The following is a 19232-nucleotide window of genomic DNA, read 5'->3' on the forward strand; positions in this document are numbered from 1 at the left end:
TGAACGATAACTTTATAGTTCACGCACCATCATTCACAACCGTCATATACATCAAATGATATACTCGCTCATTTATAATATAATATCCATCGATGTGAATTTTTTTTTCCCAACCGTTTTTATGTCAAATATTATGAATTCTCTAACTTTGAGTCTCTTGTACGTGAATTCTCTTTTAGCGTGTTGCAAATATGTCAATTAAGATATGTCAACGCGTATCGTGGCGAAAGCAATTCGTCTTACTATTCTCGATTGGCAAATTGATAAGCTATCGGTTACGTGATTCGCCGCTAAATAAGAAAACTTATTACTCTGTCGTCTTATTGTCCCTTATGTCACATGCGAAAAAACGAGGGGAGATTCACGTATAAGAACATAAAATCTTTGAGACGTAGTTGCAATGCAGTCGGAAGAAAATACAAAAGATTACGTAACGCGTAGTACATAGATCCAGTGCAGGTGTTTTTCTCGACACACCTATCCTCCCTTGCATCCCTCGCGAAATCTTCCATTTGATCTTATACAACGATTCGTGAACAAGTATAATCTTTCAAAAGAATGAAAGTTAAGCGAAGAGATAATAAGCGCGAGCCAAACGCGAAAACATTCAAAGTTTTTGAACTGAAGCATTATTTGGCTTTTTTTTTTAGTGAAGCTCGAAACTTATTGTTAGCGAATATCGCATAGCGAATGCTTTACCGCGTCAATAGTTCTATATCTTTTTAGAGTGCTAAAAATTCCTCTTATTTTCTATGAGAAGATAAATTCAAACTTTTTTCAACATGATAATTTTCGCGCTTCTTACAGAAAAGAACATTTGCAATTGTTCGATAAGTTTAATTATGCGTATGACATTGGGATAGTTTGACAAGGTGGAAGATCGATTAATGCACACCAGGCAAAGGATGATGCTCGTCAATTAATGCCCGATTCAAGTGCGAAACTCATCGTTAATCGAAAAGCCTTGCCGTTATCGATTCGTTCAATGTAATTTTGCTAACCAAGGTCAACTCTGTTATATTAATTAATTTCAGAAGTACAGTGCTGTTTGACCTTGCATTACGTGCCATTTGTCTGTCTTCTCTCGGTGTTATCGTACCTTCATCGACATCGTCTGAATTTATTCAAGCGGAGCAGATATTTCCATTATATGCCACTCGACTAATGAGATTTTCGATCGATCTAAATATTCTGTACATACGAATTGTGCGAATTGAATCGCGTATTTTACCGAACGCGTATCCAAAAAATCTAACAAGATTTCGTTGCATTTTTCATGCGACGAATTGTCGTTTGTCGTCGTGTATGTTCGTCACGTAAAATCGTTCGTTTGTTGCGTAAATATTTGTTAATGTTATTTATTATGTTAAATATTACGATTTATATAAATTCCAATTTTTTATTTGTAATGCGTTTTAGAACCAGCGTTTTAATCAAAGATTACAATAAATAATAACAAGAATTTTGACATTTTTATGTGCGTTCTTTTTGATATTGTTTAATTAGCAAGTGACAAAGTAACCAAGATACGGAATTTTGAGATTAAATATATATGTGTAATTTCGACGTTAATAGCTACGGTATCGCGTATTCATACAGATTAGCGATATCTTAATTAAACATCTCGCAGAGCACGATTATCATAAAGAGTAAACTTTAATCTCTTCAGGAATAAATTTATTTAAAAAAATTATTTTATCTTTTTTTGCGATTATATTTATTTAAAATATATTTATAATTATTAAACAAAACAGCACAAATTTAAAAATATTTGTAAGTCTCTGAGAAAAATAATATATACATATTATTAATTATATAAAAATAGTTAGAAACTAACATTTCAAAAAATTTAATATGGAAAGAATACAATATAATTATTAAATGTAATGGGAGAGAGCATAGCTAATATAAAGCAAACGGGGACAGAACGTTACCCATACAAAGGAATTATATTATCAGAATCCAAAAAAGTAGTTTAAATTGAAGTTCAACCGTATGTTCACCGCAGCATAATTCAACAGGCTGGTAAAACGCAAGTATCGTAAAACACGAATTCGCTTCTAACTTGGTTAGCCACATGTACGTACTTCATGTTCGAATCGTATAAAACGATACGAATACCACAAGCGTCGGCAGAAACATAAGACAAAATTTCGAAGTGGCAAATGACTAGAAAAATGAGAGCTTGCGATATAAACTCTGTTTTAAAGTTAATCGCGTTCATTAATATATTGTATTTATACGTGATATAGTGCGATATTCGCTAATAGTGCCTATGAATGAACCTAATGGAAAATGGTTAATAACCACGCGAGAAGATTGAAGAAGCGCTTTTCGCTCGTCGAAGAATGTTTCTAGTCTGAAAGATGCAATCTACTCAAGGGAAGTTTAAACGTAACAAATAATAATGGAATATTGTCTAGCAAATAATAACAATACAAAATATAATATATAATAACCTATAAATATAATAATATAAATACAAATAAAGAGAATGGATAAATCTCTTTTGATCAATTAACATGAATTTGTCTATTTAAAATTGTTTCACCTTGTTGTACTTTCTAAATGTTATTCTCATGGTGTGGAAATATCTTGAAATTATATTGTTGCAGAAATGCAAACGAAGATACAATGAAAATCGGTTCATTGAGGACAATAACATTCCATAGTCTCGCAAACTTGAATGCAACCCATTTCCAGATCGCTTCGGAAATTGCTCCACTCGAGGATGCAAGACAGAATTTTCACGCCGACGTAATCGTTCTCGCTCGGAATTAACAGGGTCAAACCCAAAATTTAAATTGCTTCGGGAATCTAATCTCACATATACTGCGAATGACAGTGAAATTTGCGTACTATATATGACTCGTGAATAAAAAAAAGTGAAAGAGAGAGCTGACAATCTCTTCTCTGGTATATTGCACCGAGTTTACATTGCAATCGTCTGATATAAAGCTTCTAGATTCTAATTAATGATTCGAAGCGAACACGTACGCGTGACACAATGTGGCTAATTTATGCGTCGAGCATTTCTTGCGATGCCGGAAGTATCTTTAAGGGATGTAGCGCGATCGGAGTTGATGTGAATTCCAATATCGATATGGTTTTAGTATAGTAGCCAGTAATTTTCATTTATTACTTTCCGTCGCTATATACTTGACGTTATATACTTGACGCTTGCTAGTCGCTCAACATTATCAGAAATGAAATATCTGATGGTTAACATATAGATAATTTTTAGCAACTAAGAAGCTAATTGCTATTTAACAATTAATTATTATGAAACATTTGTTATTTAAAGATTTTTACGGTTTAATAATGATAATTTACATTTAGCTCGTTAAACATATGATACTATATATATTATTAGAAGTTTAAGATAAACAGGTGCAATCGGTTTATAAAGAAAATATTTATATCATGGATTTTATATGGCACGCGTAGCTTGTTTTAAAAATTTAATATATCTCTCAACTCTCTCTCTCTCTCTCTCTCTCTCTCTAAAGAAAAATATATTGTAATAATTGAAATATATATATTACATTAATATATATATATTTATATTATTGTAGTATACCTTCTGTCAGAAATTCATGTTAATTAATCAAAAGAGATTTATCCATCCTCTTTATTTGTATTTATATTATTATATTTATATGTTATTATATATTATATTATATATTGTTATTATTTGCTAGACAATATTCCATTATTATTTCTTACGTTCTTTTATGTCTGAATGTTCTTTTTTACTACGATTACGATCCCGAGATTGCAAACTAAGTGAACTATGTAACAAAAAGCATGTTATTCGTCTTTGTTAGTAATAATAATGACATCATTGAAATATTCATTTCGCGTTAACTTTTTAACTATTAAATTCATCGTCAGCTATGATCGATCAATTAAAGCTGAATTATTGATTTGATGACCCCTTAAACACGTAATAATGATTAGCATTGATCTTTTTTTCCGAAAATGTAAATATGATTTTTGATAATTTTTTTTATCAATATTTAAGCACGAGATTCGCAATGTTGAAAATAATTTAAATTAATCAGATGCAAACAATGTTTCAAAAGAGCAAAGATAGAGTTGATAAGAAAATTAACGATGTTATTCGTTTACTTAACGGAAAATAATATTGCAAAATTTTCCGTAAAGAGAGAGAGAGAGAGAGAGAGAGAGAGAGAGAGAGAGAGAGAGAGAGAGAGAGAGATGGAACGCCGGTGACACAAATATGGTTAGGTAAAGGTCGCTGCCTTTTTTTAAATATCAAGACGCCGTCGAGTCTTTCGATGCTATAGCTATGTGTTAAAATGTTAAGAAATTGCAATAGTGCTCTTTTATAAAAGCGAGATTAAAATTACGATCTAATCTCGGTGTACGTGATGCGCTTTTCTTCGAACAAACATAATGAAGCGGATAGAAACTAAATTTATCATTAGACATCGTCCACGTTATCGTGTAAAAATGAAACAGATTACAACTTTCTATTGATGTCATGCGTGAATCTTTGATGATGTATTTGAAAAGCGTGGTAATGATAATGGCATGTTTCAATGGCGTAACTTCAACAAAATTGATGACTTTGTCAATCTGATCAGGCCGAAAAGAACAGAAGGCATCTGTGTCTCGACACGTCGCTAAGCTAGTTAACTTCGATACGTATTGATGGTAGTGAACTGCTCAAGCCAAGTTACGTACGTACCCTGTTTGACTAATCACGTAATTATCGTTACACCCCTGCCGTAACCTCCATACAACCATTCTCTACAAATTTATATGTTTCTCGGCCGCATGACACTACGATTAAAAGTGCGACGAATGCATCGCATCCTCAACGCGATCAGAGGGACCAACAATATCATTATATAATATAATACAATTTTATTTGTGAAATTTTTCCACGTACTTTGTAGAGTAACCTACGCACAATGATATTTCATGTATTATTAATGTCGAATCCGAATACGTATACATGCAGAATATACTATAAAATATTACTTTTTAACGACGCAAACAGACCATATACCTCGATACGCGAAGTCTACCAAGTTCAAGTTTATCGACTATCGTGAGAGAAAGTAAGAGAGAAAGAGTTAGATATTCTTTTATAATATTTTACACAAATTTATTTGCTATTTATGCTAAGATAATAAGGTCCATTATTTCATAGTGAACATGGCGAAACATATCTTATATAGTTGCAAAAAAACGCTATCTGTACGTGTCCATTATTTGTTTTGAATAATCAAATAATTTCGTATATAGTTTTTTTTTTTTTTTTCCGATGCTTTATCCAAGTAGTGCGATATACGCCGCTATATATGTTTTTCATATGTATTGTTATTTATATTTTTCCTTATATTATTCATTTATTTATTTAAAAAATTCGTCTATTGCCAATTTTTCTTTGTTATTTACGAATAATATAGAAATAGATATTAGAGTCAACAACTTTTCTTTATACGGATTCGGCAACACCCTGTGAATAAAATGGGAGGCACGGATGGGAGTCTTCCTGCGAAAAAAAAAAATAAGTTTTTTTTTTCGCAGGAAACCTTTTTCACGTCTCGTATCAGATAGTAGGTCGACCTCGTAAAGTCGAAATTTGACACGAGCCATTACCGAAATCGAATCACCAACAAGTTCTCACGCGGCTCAGAGATGCGTTCCCTGGGTCAAACTATTGTTATCTTTGGTGTCCATTTTTTTTTTTTTTTGCCAAATTTTCCCGTAAGTATCCTTCTACATAACGCGGTGAACACTATCACTTTACAAGGTCGTCAATCGCTACAGATATTGGGATAAAGCCCACTATCATCTGAATGTGTGCTTAGGTATTTCATATCTGCATCGTTTACGATCAGAAGTTTCAAACGCAATGACATAGTTTAGAAGCTCCTGTTTCTAGTGTTAAAGAAATGCGATTTCACGGAATATTCATGTCTCGTATACATGCATAAAGCATGCAAATTTAAAAAACTTTTCTCATTTTTGTGAAAAGTTATATTTCGCAAACATAACGTAGCACATGTTTGTGTTCGCGATTATGTTTTTATATCGTTGATATTACGGAATATTTAAAAATAATTGTATGCCACTAGAATATTTATACAGTGATTAAAAAAGAGCACATCAAGGTTTAATTTTCCTGTATTCTAAATTATTTATTCTTTCCGTAAAAAGTGGAGAACATTTTGAATAATTATATATTATAATAATAATTCTCAATTAACGAATATAATTTATTCAAATATCATTAAGCGATATTTAAAATATATACGCACACAATATATTAGCAATATCAAAAATAATTAATATAGTTACGAAAAACGTAAATATTATTAAATGTAATTATCGCGAGTAAAACTATTATTATCTTTATAATCTTCTTCTCCTTTCATTTCCTTATGTCGCGAAAAGAATTTAAATATTGGAAGCACAAGATTTATGAAGTTTTAAGTAGTAATAGAGTTATTTGCTCCTATGCATAAATCAATCAAAACATATCGGCCAAACGATATCAAAAACAGCCTTGACCTGAAATCAAACGACATCTGTCATACGTTTAGGTTTTTTGATCATGTTGCAGTATGTTTACAAGATGTTTCCACACAATATTCTATAAGGTGTTTTATCAAAATACAATAAAAATCGTTATAATTAAGAGTAAGTTATAACTAATTACATATATTAAAATAAAAAATTAAATCAAAGAAAAAGCTCGTATTTCTCGTGCAACTGACAGCTTTGTTATTAAGCCTGTAGGAAAATTATTTCTACGCTTATTTTTACATAACAAGCTTCTCGAAGATAAAAAATATCATTAAACTTTTATGTTATTGTCATTTACATAGCTCGAAGGAAAGAAAAAATTATTTTATTTATTTTAAAAACTTGCTTGTTAAAAAAATTTCGCTAATGATATAAAATTTACAAGAGTTAATAAAATAAGATCTTATACAGATTTATAGATTTAGATTTAGATTTTATTTATAGATTTAGATTTAGGTTTAGATTATATAGATATAAATTTTTAATTTTATTTAGATTTAAAATTTTGAGTTTATTCATATTTCAATTTTCTAAGTATATACCAGAAGATAATAACCCATTTAACAACTATAATACATTGAGATTGATACAGGACTTTATCTTATGTGAACCTATTTAATCCGCTTAGAGATGAGCATACAGTACAAACGAAGCTCTTGTATTCGTGCTAATTATGATAATCAGAGCAATTTCGACGCAGCGAATTGTGTGAAACTTTAGACCGAGAACGCAATATCTCGCGAAAAGCCAGCGTGTTTCTCCGGAAATAGAAATGCGACCAGGTGTATACACGGTGTATAACGAGTACTTGGAGCCAAACGTGCGGCGCATCCGACGAAGATAACTATAAGCGTCATGGGAATACACTAAGGAGGAAAACCAGGGAGCAAGTTAGGAAGCAACACGTAAGGCAGGCGGATACGTAAGCAGAAGCAAAGGAAGGGAGGAAAAAAAGGAAGAAAGGAAGGAAGCTAGGTCGAAAGAAACGAAAGGGGAATGCAAGGACGATGCCCGCTGACCTGAATAACATGACCCGTATTTGCAGCTGCTACCATAGGTCGCAGGGTGCATCCCGGCTGCTCGCCTGCTCCCGCCTGCGGGAGGTTGTCGACCTACCTGCGTGGGCGTCGCGCTTGCGTTCAAGCCGCGTCGCATCCTGTCAAGCACTCGAGATGTCGCACTGATTGAAATTCGTGTGACGAACCGATCGCATATTAAATCGCGCATCAGCCGGACGGATTATAGCGCAGCGCGTTTGACATTCGCGGTCCGATCGACCCGCCGCACGTCAAAACCGCAAAATTCGCGTGGCTCGACTGACCCTCCTCCGTACTCGCATTCACTGCATATTGCATTATGTGGTGACGACTTCTGCATCATCCCTGGGGTTCAGTAAATATTTACATGGATTTCTCGAGCTTATTACGCTCCCTGGTTTGGGTTCGTTTACACTCCCTTCTCTTCGCGATATGACATATGTCACGACGACAGCTTCTTTATTAATTTATGCTGTCTGCAACAGAGATTGGTAAATTAAAAATCGCGAGATGAGAGTCGACAGTTTAGAATAGAATGCGGCGCGTGAAAATTGAATACAAATTTTCTTTTATTTATTTTGCCATTTATTTCGTATCAACCAACGTCAAAGGAAAAATACCGCCAAGTTCGATGCGTGTGTCCTCGATATAGTCTTCTTCGAGATAAACGCGCATTCTCTAATATTCGCTTCAAGACGCTCGTCTCCGCAGTGTCATGGCAAATTTTTAACCACTACTACTCTCGAAGCGACACTTAATTGGTTGCTCCTTGAATCAAGTGTTTGAGGCATTATAGAGAGTCGTATAGCGTGGATAGAGGGCTTAAAAACATGCTCAACCTTCGTTTGAACTCCAACGATAGCAAAATTTAATAAAAGCGTCCAAGTACGAAAAAACTAACTGGCGCAGCCAGTTTAAGCTAAGTGTGTGAAATTTCTGGCTTAGCCACGTGGATAAAATCACGTATGCACGCTCGATGACGGGCAATAGAATGTAACGAAGAAACCAACGGGAGAAGTTGCGAATAATGGAACGTACATTAGATTCAGGTTATTGCAAGCGAGCTTTTACGAGCTTTTAATTTTAATACTGCACAATTTCTCTACGATGTGTACTCGGAACAGTGCAGAATTTGATTTACGTGGCAGTCTGGCACGGGCCACAAGGGGAAACCGACCTGTCTTTCTATCATGAAGGAATGAAAACCAGGCGAAGGTCGCAAGTTAGGGGATTATTTACCCTCGATACGGCCTTCGTTTTCTCTTTTCTGCCGAACAGGATGTCTTACTACGAGTTGATTATATGCGATTCCTTTCTTCAATAAGTAAATCTCCGAAGGTCGATGACCCTTTTTCGATAATCCCTTAAAGTTACGTTCTCGTTCAATCTCTATAGCCTCGATGTAATATTATACCATTTACATATTACAAACAAAGAGACACTATTCATTTCGTTTTAAAATGAGATTTTTCTAACACGAATATAAACAGAATACAATATATAATTGAGCCCCACGGCTGATGTTGGAATTTCCCCAGTTGTGAACCTTCTGAAAGCTGTTGCGAACTTTGCTCTCGCTTGTCTTGTTTCAAAAAGCCGCAATTTTCCGTATTAATTGATAGAGAGGAGGAGCAAATTTGTTGACATTGGGGCACTTTAGTAACATAAGAGCCTCGCTTGTGTAAATTAGGCTTAGCCGTAGAAAAGAGTCAAGCAAACTAGATGAATACCGTGCAAAGTTCTTAACAATGTGAGTCTGCATTAAATTTGAATTAGCTTTAGACTGACTTCGAGATTCCGCAATATAAAAATCTAGCAACAAATATCTCTCTGCTCGTACTTATTGTTAGTACGAAATATTTATATACATAACATATATATATATATTATTTGAAATATCCAAAAATAGAAATTTCAGAAATAATGTAGCGAATTTACGACGAATATAAAAAAATGATACGATTGTACAAATTAACTGATAGTTTAATTGATAGCAGAGATAATTAAAAGTATTTCCGTGTTCTTTTACATTATATAAATCTATTTAAACGTATCCTTTCTCTTTTTCGAACCCATTGCTCCCCGATTGATCTTTATAAAAAAATGTTGGGCATCCGCAAATTCATTTCCGCGATAGAACAATAAACAACTTTTTAGCTCTTAAACGAGAATTAATTACATTACGTAAAATCCGGAAGAGAAACTTCGAAATACAATTTATCAACTGCAAAAAAAAGAACTTTTCGGAGATCACAACATTTGAGGAAAGTCGTGAGGACAACTGGCAACTTTTTACAGGTTCAATGACCTTAACCGATATCTTTCAAAGAGAGACAACCAAAAAGTTCTCGCGGAAGAAAAGCCTGTGAAAAATAAACATCAGTTGGGAACTTTATTATCGAGAAAGCGAATTTTAGAGTAAATACAGAAAGGATATTAACGCGTTGAGAAGATGAAGAACGCGACTGTTTCTCAAACTGTTTTCCGGTTTTACGAGCTTTCCCTAACGAAATTGCATCGTCGTCGTAGTTACCGCAGATCCCCGTGGACGACGGAAAGCCACGTCGCATTTTTACTGGGTCATGAATCGTGCCCGACAGGCATCGAACCTTTCAATACGTACGTCGTATATAATCGTGCAAAGATGTAATATAATGTGACACTTGATACATGCCATGGAGAATAATGAATTGCTCGTACTGTGTCTAATTATGTGCGGGTGATGAAAGCTCGAATATCTAAAATAGAATATGTATATTATCGCTTTCCATTATTAGCATTCAATTAATCTTTAAATTCTTAACTTCGTTATAAAAATGTTTTCTTAATTCAACATACACGCGTTATAAAATATTATATTTATAATATCTATATATATAAAAAAAAAGTATCAAAGGCTAAATTCAATTTCCAGATATCTTATAAGTGTATGAGATATCTCTCGGATGAAACGGATGATTCATTTCCAGCGTCTCGATATCGTTCGAACGTATTGCCCCGCATCCGGGTCAATTAAATAAATCTCGAGGCTTGCGCACTCGACGCACGCTGACGATGGTCTAAATTCAACTTTCCTAATGCAAATGCATTTCTCCTGCGCAAATCATTTGTTTTGTCAGGATCAAAGCACGCGGATACATGATGTGTGTTCGTCTTCTGCGCGTAGCGGCGTACTTAACTGCGATCGTTTCTACATTCGAATCTGCTTAATCCAAGATTCCATTTTTGAGATTAACGACTACGCCTCGGATACGGTCAGATTAAGGTAGGGACAATGATTAGCAAGTATATTGGACCGCACGCGAACTGAATACCTCGTCATTATGAAATAGCACATTTCCACACTCCGTAAAATATCAAAGAAAGATTTACATGTGTCGAATGCTTCTTCGCATGAAAGAAATATATTTTAAGTCTATTGAGAAAAGCTATTTATTAAATATGAAAGAACTCATCATCATCTCTCTTTCTCTTTCTTTGAATTATTTATTAATGATTGATTTCGATTCTTTACTATAAATTGACGATAAACTTATTGTTCGTGAGAAATTATATATTTACAAATTTTGAAACACTGTGCCATTAAAATTGTTTACTTCTTTACACGCATACATAAATTTAAATTATTTTGGAGATGCGATCCCACATAATGGATATTTCATTGGAATCTTACCTTTTTTTTTTTATTTATCGGGGAAAGATAAAGCTAAATTTTTAACTCTCAATTAAAATCGCTGAAAAAGTCAATGGACAATATATCCGTGCGTATCTCAGAGCACTTTTGTGATCTCATGTGACATATACTTCCGAGAATTTTACGCAAGCACGAATAATATAATTCTGCTCTATATTATTTCTCGCTTATCTTGGAAACTTCCTGATCCTTTCCGTGACGCACGGACAACAAAATGGTCATCCAATTCTCGTGTTTATTAAATGTACCACATACCATGTGTGTATCTTGCTAAAATATTCTTATCCCTATGCATGCTCAGGAATGAGTAATCGCAGTAGGAACGAGGCGAAAGTTTAATTAGCAGTTGAAGTTTAATTAATGTCCATTTTGACTATAGCAATTTCTGCTTCTCCTGCCTTCCACTAGCTCACAATTTACCGTGATAGTTTTTTAAAACATTCCTAATCAAATAACGAAATATTCTCTGCGTGAACAATTATAATTTACTTTTATTATATATATATATATATATATAAAGTTATGTATTAAATATGTTATATACTATTGTTGCCATTTCTCGCATTTTACGCAAAATAAATTGTAAAAGTTCTCGATAAGATCCAAAAATGGAGCATGCAAGCAAAATAATCATACTTGAAACAAGTATCAAACACACATACGCGACTTCTTTACTAGAGTAGATCAACAACGTAAACCAGAACGCATTATGTGATATTTTAACGCTATTTTTTATTTACTTTTTGTTAGGGGTAGTTTTTCTCAAATAAGTGTGTGCGATGTCCCTCTGCAACTGAAATTATGACTTATACCATTCTTTTTTACACTCCGAGCATTCTGGAAACACGACCTTACTGCCCAAGCGGCGCTCGATATAAAATTTCAGTACTAACAGAACCTATCTCAAGAGCGGCGTCGCTGTTATCTCTCTTTGTGTCTCGACCACGCCGTATGACTTCACCCCTGAACTACATTTCACCGACGTTTGTGTACAGAACGCCATATAGACGATATCAAAATCGTCATGCGGGCGCGGCAAATCCGGCGAATTCGCGTTCCAGAACATCACTCTCTAAAGTCAATCTTGCCTCACTGATTGTTTAAGATTTCTTTTGATATATCACAAATCTCAGATTTTAAACTCGATCGAAATTTTCACATTTTTCGCAAAACTTTAACATTTTATTTAAAAAAATATCTAAAAAATATATATATTTTATATTTGTAATTTAATTATATTGTATTTTAAAAAATATATGTATATATATTGTAATATTTTAAGTATATAATAATATTTTTAATATTTAATGATTTTTTATATACAATGTATATTCTGACAGATCAAAAATTTCTTTGAAATAAATTTTAAATGTAGAAAGTGAATTCGGAAATAATGAAAGAGCCGATTGAAAATGGAAATTTCGCTAAACTACAGTTTTTAAGATTAAACGTTAAATTATGAGATGCATGTTTAAGAGTTAATAATCATACATTCTGAGATGGGGCAACTAATGTTATATACGCGAAAAAAAAATATAGGACAAAAAGTTTTTAAAATTCTGAATTTTATACCGTAAATTCATATTATTTAATGCCAATATATTTTAAATCCTCGAAATGATTTATATAATTTAAAAATTACTCTAAAATAATTCTCATCAAAAGAATCGAGCACTGTATCTTCTCAGTTTCGCGAAGCATGCCGCACTGTAAATTGTTTTTTCCATGATCGTGACTTACATTTCACCTTGCAGTTAAACTCAAAGTCCCGTGACACGATTCATTTACGTAGCTCGTTATCGGCTGTGACAATGCAAAAACTTATTTGCGACGGCTGTCAAGGATCTGAAAATAATCGCCAGAGAATTATCCTCGCGAGACGATCAAGGACACGGGCGTGTTAAACGAGTTTCCAACACCGCGTTGCCTGCCCCGTTAAATTAATTAACTATCATTAAAAATGCATCTATTTTTAATATATAAATCTTCATTCTTCGAGTCAACACACACCGCAATTTTATATCTTAATCCTTTGTACCTGTAATTAGTTTCCGAAAATCCTGACCCTGAATCGATACATTCGCAATAAGCAAACATTCGTACTGTTGTATTGTCAACAAGCATAAATTTTGCAGTCACATGTAGTATGTTTATCATGCGAAACGCATAATGCTTATTAGCATCATCGTATTGTATTCGAGCATCTATGAAACTGACCTATGCAAATTCAACGATTCCCGTTCCCGATGCATGAATAGAGGCTTCAGATACCGATATCAAATGCAACGAGATTAATGATTCATGATCGGAAAGGATGTCATCGATAAATTGCGAATGTCGTATATAATTAATACTAATTAGATAACTCTCGAATTGAATTGATATTATATCGCGTATTATCAATTAATGCAGTGAACCCGAGACACTTTATACTTGTAAATAAAGAGTCAAAAAAAAAATGTATCCATGACTTATTGCGTGCGGATTTGGCGCTGACACAAATTTTGCAAATGTCTCTTGCCACGCAAAAAGTATACTCGATCGGCATCGTGGTAAGACGGATCATCAACGGAGGAATGAAATATGAGGACAAGAAACGATGAGGAAAGTAATTTGGGGTCTGGTCGAACAGTCAATTTGCTATTCCGAACGAAGGTGACTAATGCCGCTAATATTTTGTCATGCCCACGCACAGTTTGATAATCGATAACGACAATAAAGATCTACGATTGAAATAGTGAAAAAGCTTGAAATGCGTATTTTTATACCTTCTAAAAATATCGTATTATTTTATACAAATTATTGTAATATAGAAAAATACCTGCAAATATTGCAAACACGTTCAAATTAATAATGAAGATAAAGTTCTTGTACAGACAGAAAATATGATACGGTATAAAATCTTTTTCTCTATTCAATTATTTATATTGCTATAATAGATAATAATATAACAATCTCCATAAATATTTTTTTCTACGATAACACGAACAATATAACAAATATAAATAAATATTATATATTAAATTACCGTATATTAAAGCTAGAAATTTGAATCATTAATCTTATTTTTATGTCACGCAAGGAATTTTAATTTAAAAAAAAATCAAACGACACAAGCTTTATCCACATAATCAATTATCCTTGCATGTAACAAATATGGTAGATAGTAATTTCCATTATCGCGAAGCACAAATGCGAGATACAAAGATATAAACTGGAATACGCGTAACTCGCGTGAGATTTTATTGCCTAATTTTACGACGTTTAATAATGAAGATAAAGTTCTTGCGCAGACAGAAAATATGATACGATATAAAATCTTTTTTTATTAAATCATTTATATTGCTATAATAGATAATCATATAACAATCCCCTTAAATATTTTTTTTCGAATAACAATATTTATAAACATCGGCTCCCTCAACTTTAAAATACAATTTATCAATTCTAAATATAATTAAATGCGTTAAGTAAAATCTATTTACCGAACCATCGGAAAAGAGGAAGAAGGAGAAGAAGAAAAAGATTTAAGTATGTAAATACTCATTTAGCGTAATTGCGTTTTTTAATTCTACGCGAAGATCTCCCATCTTCCCAATATTAAACTTTCGATGGTTTTTCAAAATTCCATCGTGACGTCCACTGATTCGTCGGATTCACACATGAATCAAGACAAATACGTATGGGATTCATAAAGAGATTTGTAGATCTGCGTTTATACATGAGAGTCACGTCTCTTCAGAATTACGTGTCGCAACGAAGCAAGCAAAATTGTACGCGATGCGTCGATGGCAAACGACGAGATGGCGCGAAATAAAGTATACAAATTTCTGATGGTCGAATAACGTGGGCGAGACAATTGTTCGTTATTCACATATACGCTATTCTGTTTGTTCTATCCTTAAGCTCGCACCGACGGCATTGTCGATGGACTATTTTAGACCGTCGAAGCGAGCGAGATCAGAACCGCCGATACTCCAGCAGAATGAAAAAAAAAAAAAAAGGAAACACTGATATCACTGCAACGTCATTGATTAAGAGTCGCGACGCAAAAATTGCATCTGCGAATTGTGATAATATTATTCAGTCGTGATTTTTTCCACTTTTAATTAAACATCAAAGTTTAAACAACACGAATTAAAAATTTATATAAACACAGTTTAATGCATTAGTTATCCGAAGAATCGATAAATATAATTATTATATGTTTGACAATGAATACACGCAAGTACGTATCCGCGTCGTCGCACAATTTCGATTGTATCAAACACCACAATAGCACGTAGCATTAGAAATTAATTGCTACATTAAATTTATTAATCGATACAATTTAATAATAAGCTGGAGCACAATAATTACTGCGGCACGCTGTCGCAGAAACTCGAAAATTAAGCCACGGATTGCCGCCAATGTCAATTATACGATTAGTTGCAAATTAATCGTGAGTAATTACCTGAGAGAGAGAGAGACAATATACATATATACTTGCTATATGTATAGGCTCTGTGTCATTAGCCGCGTCGATCGATGTAGGATAATGTCATGCCAGTGCTCTTCTCGAAAACTCTGGTCGCGAGATGATCGAATTATAAATCGGAATTATTGCAGGCGATCTTGTGTACCCACCTTTATCATCAATCTTGTTTATTCAAACCATTAAATTATATTAAAATACCTCGCAATTTATTAAGCTCAATCATTCTGAAAATTAGATGCTAAAAGCTATACATATGAAAATATTTTGATGTGATCTTTTACGTACACACATAAAATTTTTTTGTAAACAAAATTTATTGTTTTAGATTTTGCTATTAATCACTACAGACGACAGCAAATTTCCATGGAGAAAATTCACTGAAATTACTTGCGATTAAATGTTCGATGAACGGTGAAGATTGATTTGATCTTTCTACTGCTTCTAGATTACACTGTGGTGAAAAGAACGATCCTAATGAAACGAAACCAATAGCTATTAGTTTGCGAGTCACGATATGGCCCGAGAATTGCTAGAAACGAAAAGTTCTCCGTGATAACGCAGATTTCCCCAACGCCGGCTTACAACTGTATAAAATAGATGATTTCTCGGATCACTCGCGCACAAATATAGATAAATAAGTAAAATAAGAAACTACTTCCGCGCGACGTGACGTGCCAGAAATCGATGCGGCAAGCGCAGAAAAGAAAAGGTAATCCCTTTATCTATGTTTTTTTCTTTTTTTGCATCTCTTTTTACGATTTCGTCGCTTTTCTCGATATCATTTATTTTCCATCGCCCACCTGACAACCTGATATCCCTGAAAAGACAGCTTTTGTCTGATAGCAAGCGCGAATTGTACGGGGATTAAGAATACATATATCCCGAATATAAGACAAACTCATTACATTTACGGTTTGATTAATTCATTATTATTCACTTTTCTTTATCGCGACGACGCGATTCATAATACAGGTACAAAATACCTTGAAAAAAAAGATTTCATCAAACGCTATCCACAGGAGATCGTTAGGTGCACGCAATATTTTGCTCGAATAACTTCGCCTAATAACAAATTACGTTAATGGTGCCATTTTTAACATGCAAATAGCGAGCATCCTACACGGATATGGAATTATTTTCCTTTTAGACAATAATTACATGAATGACGGCACGTTAATCGTGATAAACGATACTTCTATTTCAAGACTACCATAAAGACATATAATCAGATGTAAGGTAGCCAAAAGGAAATATTCATGATTCTACTAATCTTTTATCTGCTGCACTTCCATTTAATTTCGGAATGCAATTTTTGGAACACATTCGAAATTGCAGATAACCTTTAATGCGTGACAATCACATGTATGTACACTTGAGACAATTTAGAGCTATATATGCGATAAATAAGTATAGAACAGCTATAGTGCTGAGATGATTTATGCAATATTGCTATCAACATTACCTGTGTGCCTGATTGTTTTATATTATCAAATTAAATATTGCAAATTGATAAGCTTTTTTTACAATTTATAAATTAGACGAGATAGATAAGCATAATCAATCCATAAACTCGAGTCTTTTCTCTCGAAGCAAAAATTTATTTAATTTTGTGAAAAAAGCTGAAGGTTTTACATTGAAATTCGAAAAAGTTATAAGTAGTATGTTAATATTAAAGATTTCTCTCTCTCTCTCTCTCTCTCTCTCTCTCTCCTTCGTTAAAATAAAATTGTGATTAAAATTGAATACATTTTTCTGCGATGAGAGGATCTTATGTTGTAGTAGTCGCGTCACTAACTGGATTAAATGACGCTCCTATGAATGCTTTAAATTTTCGAAAGAAAAATTTCATACATTTCTTAAATATTCTTTTTTCTTTTATTTTTATCTCGAAAAAATGTATCGAATATATGTAACACTGCTATTATTAAATATAATTATTAAAGAAATAAAATTAAATGGAAGCGAAGAATCTTGTTACTTTATTATAAAGTAAACTTTCAATAAAAGCAAACTTTCAATAAAAGTAAATTTTCGTCAAACAAAATAGCAAAGTTACGTTATTGTAGAATAAATAGAGAATGTGAATGGGGACCCTTAGAGCGTAACATTAAACAAGAGCTTTACAGCAAAGGATTATTATATACAAGACAAGAGCTATAATTTTAGTTTATACAGTCAAAACTGGGCATTGCAATATTCCCTTTTCATTTAACAAATTCGTAATACAGCTTCTAGCTGGCCGTAGGAGTGAACATAAAGCTCAATGAGACATGCTTCAGGGTGTCGGCGTCTCATATACAGTATCCGCACAATGTATCGCTAAAATAGGAAAATTTCATACGTCACACACACATTACGTTTGTAATATCACACTCAAATTGAATTTAATATTCCAATTTCTATCTTTTGCATTCTGAATTAGATATAAAATATAATCAATAATAAACAGTTAATACAAAAAATATTTCAAATGACTTTGCACCGAGAGTATATATTTAATTATGATCTCACTTAATAACATATGATTTTGATGAGATTTCATGGCTACATATAATAAAATAACTTAGAGAGAGAGAGAGAGAAAGAGAGAGAGAGAGAGAGAGAAGAAGGAAAGATGTGTGAATAGCATGCTTGACATAAAGGCCCAGTTGATCTTTAAAGGGCAATACGTAACCGTAAAACTAAAAAATGCCATTAATTATCTATATATGAAATTTTTAAATTTTTTTTTAATGCCAATACTGTTTTTCTCTTTCTTTTTCTTTTCTCTTTTGAAGATTTTAAACTAATCATAATTTGTTAGTTTTTTTAAAACTAATCATAATTAGGCCAAGAGAAGAGACTGTCTGAAGAAAAATTTGAAATTGTAGATCGCAAAGATGTCTCTCTCTTTCTCTCTCTATGGTCATATCACCCTGTGCATTCTCAGAAGTAGCGATCTGTTTGTTCTCGTCGATCACGTAACACTTGACCCATTTGTAGAGCAATCCTGATTGACGATACCGTAATGCGTTTAAAGGGCAAACTGTAAGAATGTCCCCTCTCGTGTAAAATATGTAATACGTCACTATAAATATAGAATTCTAATTAATCCATATTAATTAAAGAAAAGAGAAAACGGAACAAGAAAAGATGCATATGGCATAAAAAGATCAAGACAATTAAATAGATATTAATTCTTTTAAATTTTGTTTAGAAAGAGAGAGAGAGAATAACTACTTTTCAACTTATCTGACAATCTCAATCCATTTTCTTTCCATACAAACTATGGGCGCGTTCCACTTAACGACCGCAACGCTCGCATACACCATCTGTCTTTGTTTAACTTTCGGTGAACAACAAGGATAAAATGATACCGCGAGTGTCGCGGTCGTTAAGTGGAACGCGTCCTATATGTTTAGGTCTTTTTGTTTAGGTCTTCTCATAAAATAATATGCATAATTTTTTTCACGCAATATTG

General features: G+C 33.3%; 2 protein-coding genes across 5 annotated transcripts in view; one reads left to right on the plus strand and one right to left on the minus strand.

Annotated features, from left to right (window-relative positions):
- Task7 (TWIK-related acid-sensitive K[+] channel 7) overlaps positions 1-7778 on the minus strand; it is a 40430-nt gene extending 32652 nt beyond the window's left edge. The window contains exon 1 of the mRNA XM_070300804.1: positions 7681-7778. The gene's annotated coding sequence lies outside the window, so the exon portion shown is untranslated. The remainder of the gene's footprint in view (positions 1-7680) is intronic.
- Positions 1-19232, plus strand: part of LOC138935898 (uncharacterized) — a 62049-nt gene that overhangs the window by 9471 nt on the left and 33346 nt on the right. The window lies entirely within an intron of this gene.

Source organism: Polyergus mexicanus, unplaced genomic scaffold, assembly GCF_030449975.1.
Source record: "Polyergus mexicanus isolate NDT 795.1 unplaced genomic scaffold, iyPolMexi1.0 SCAF_8, whole genome shotgun sequence".
Classification (NCBI taxonomy): domain Eukaryota; kingdom Metazoa; phylum Arthropoda; class Insecta; order Hymenoptera; family Formicidae; genus Polyergus; species Polyergus mexicanus.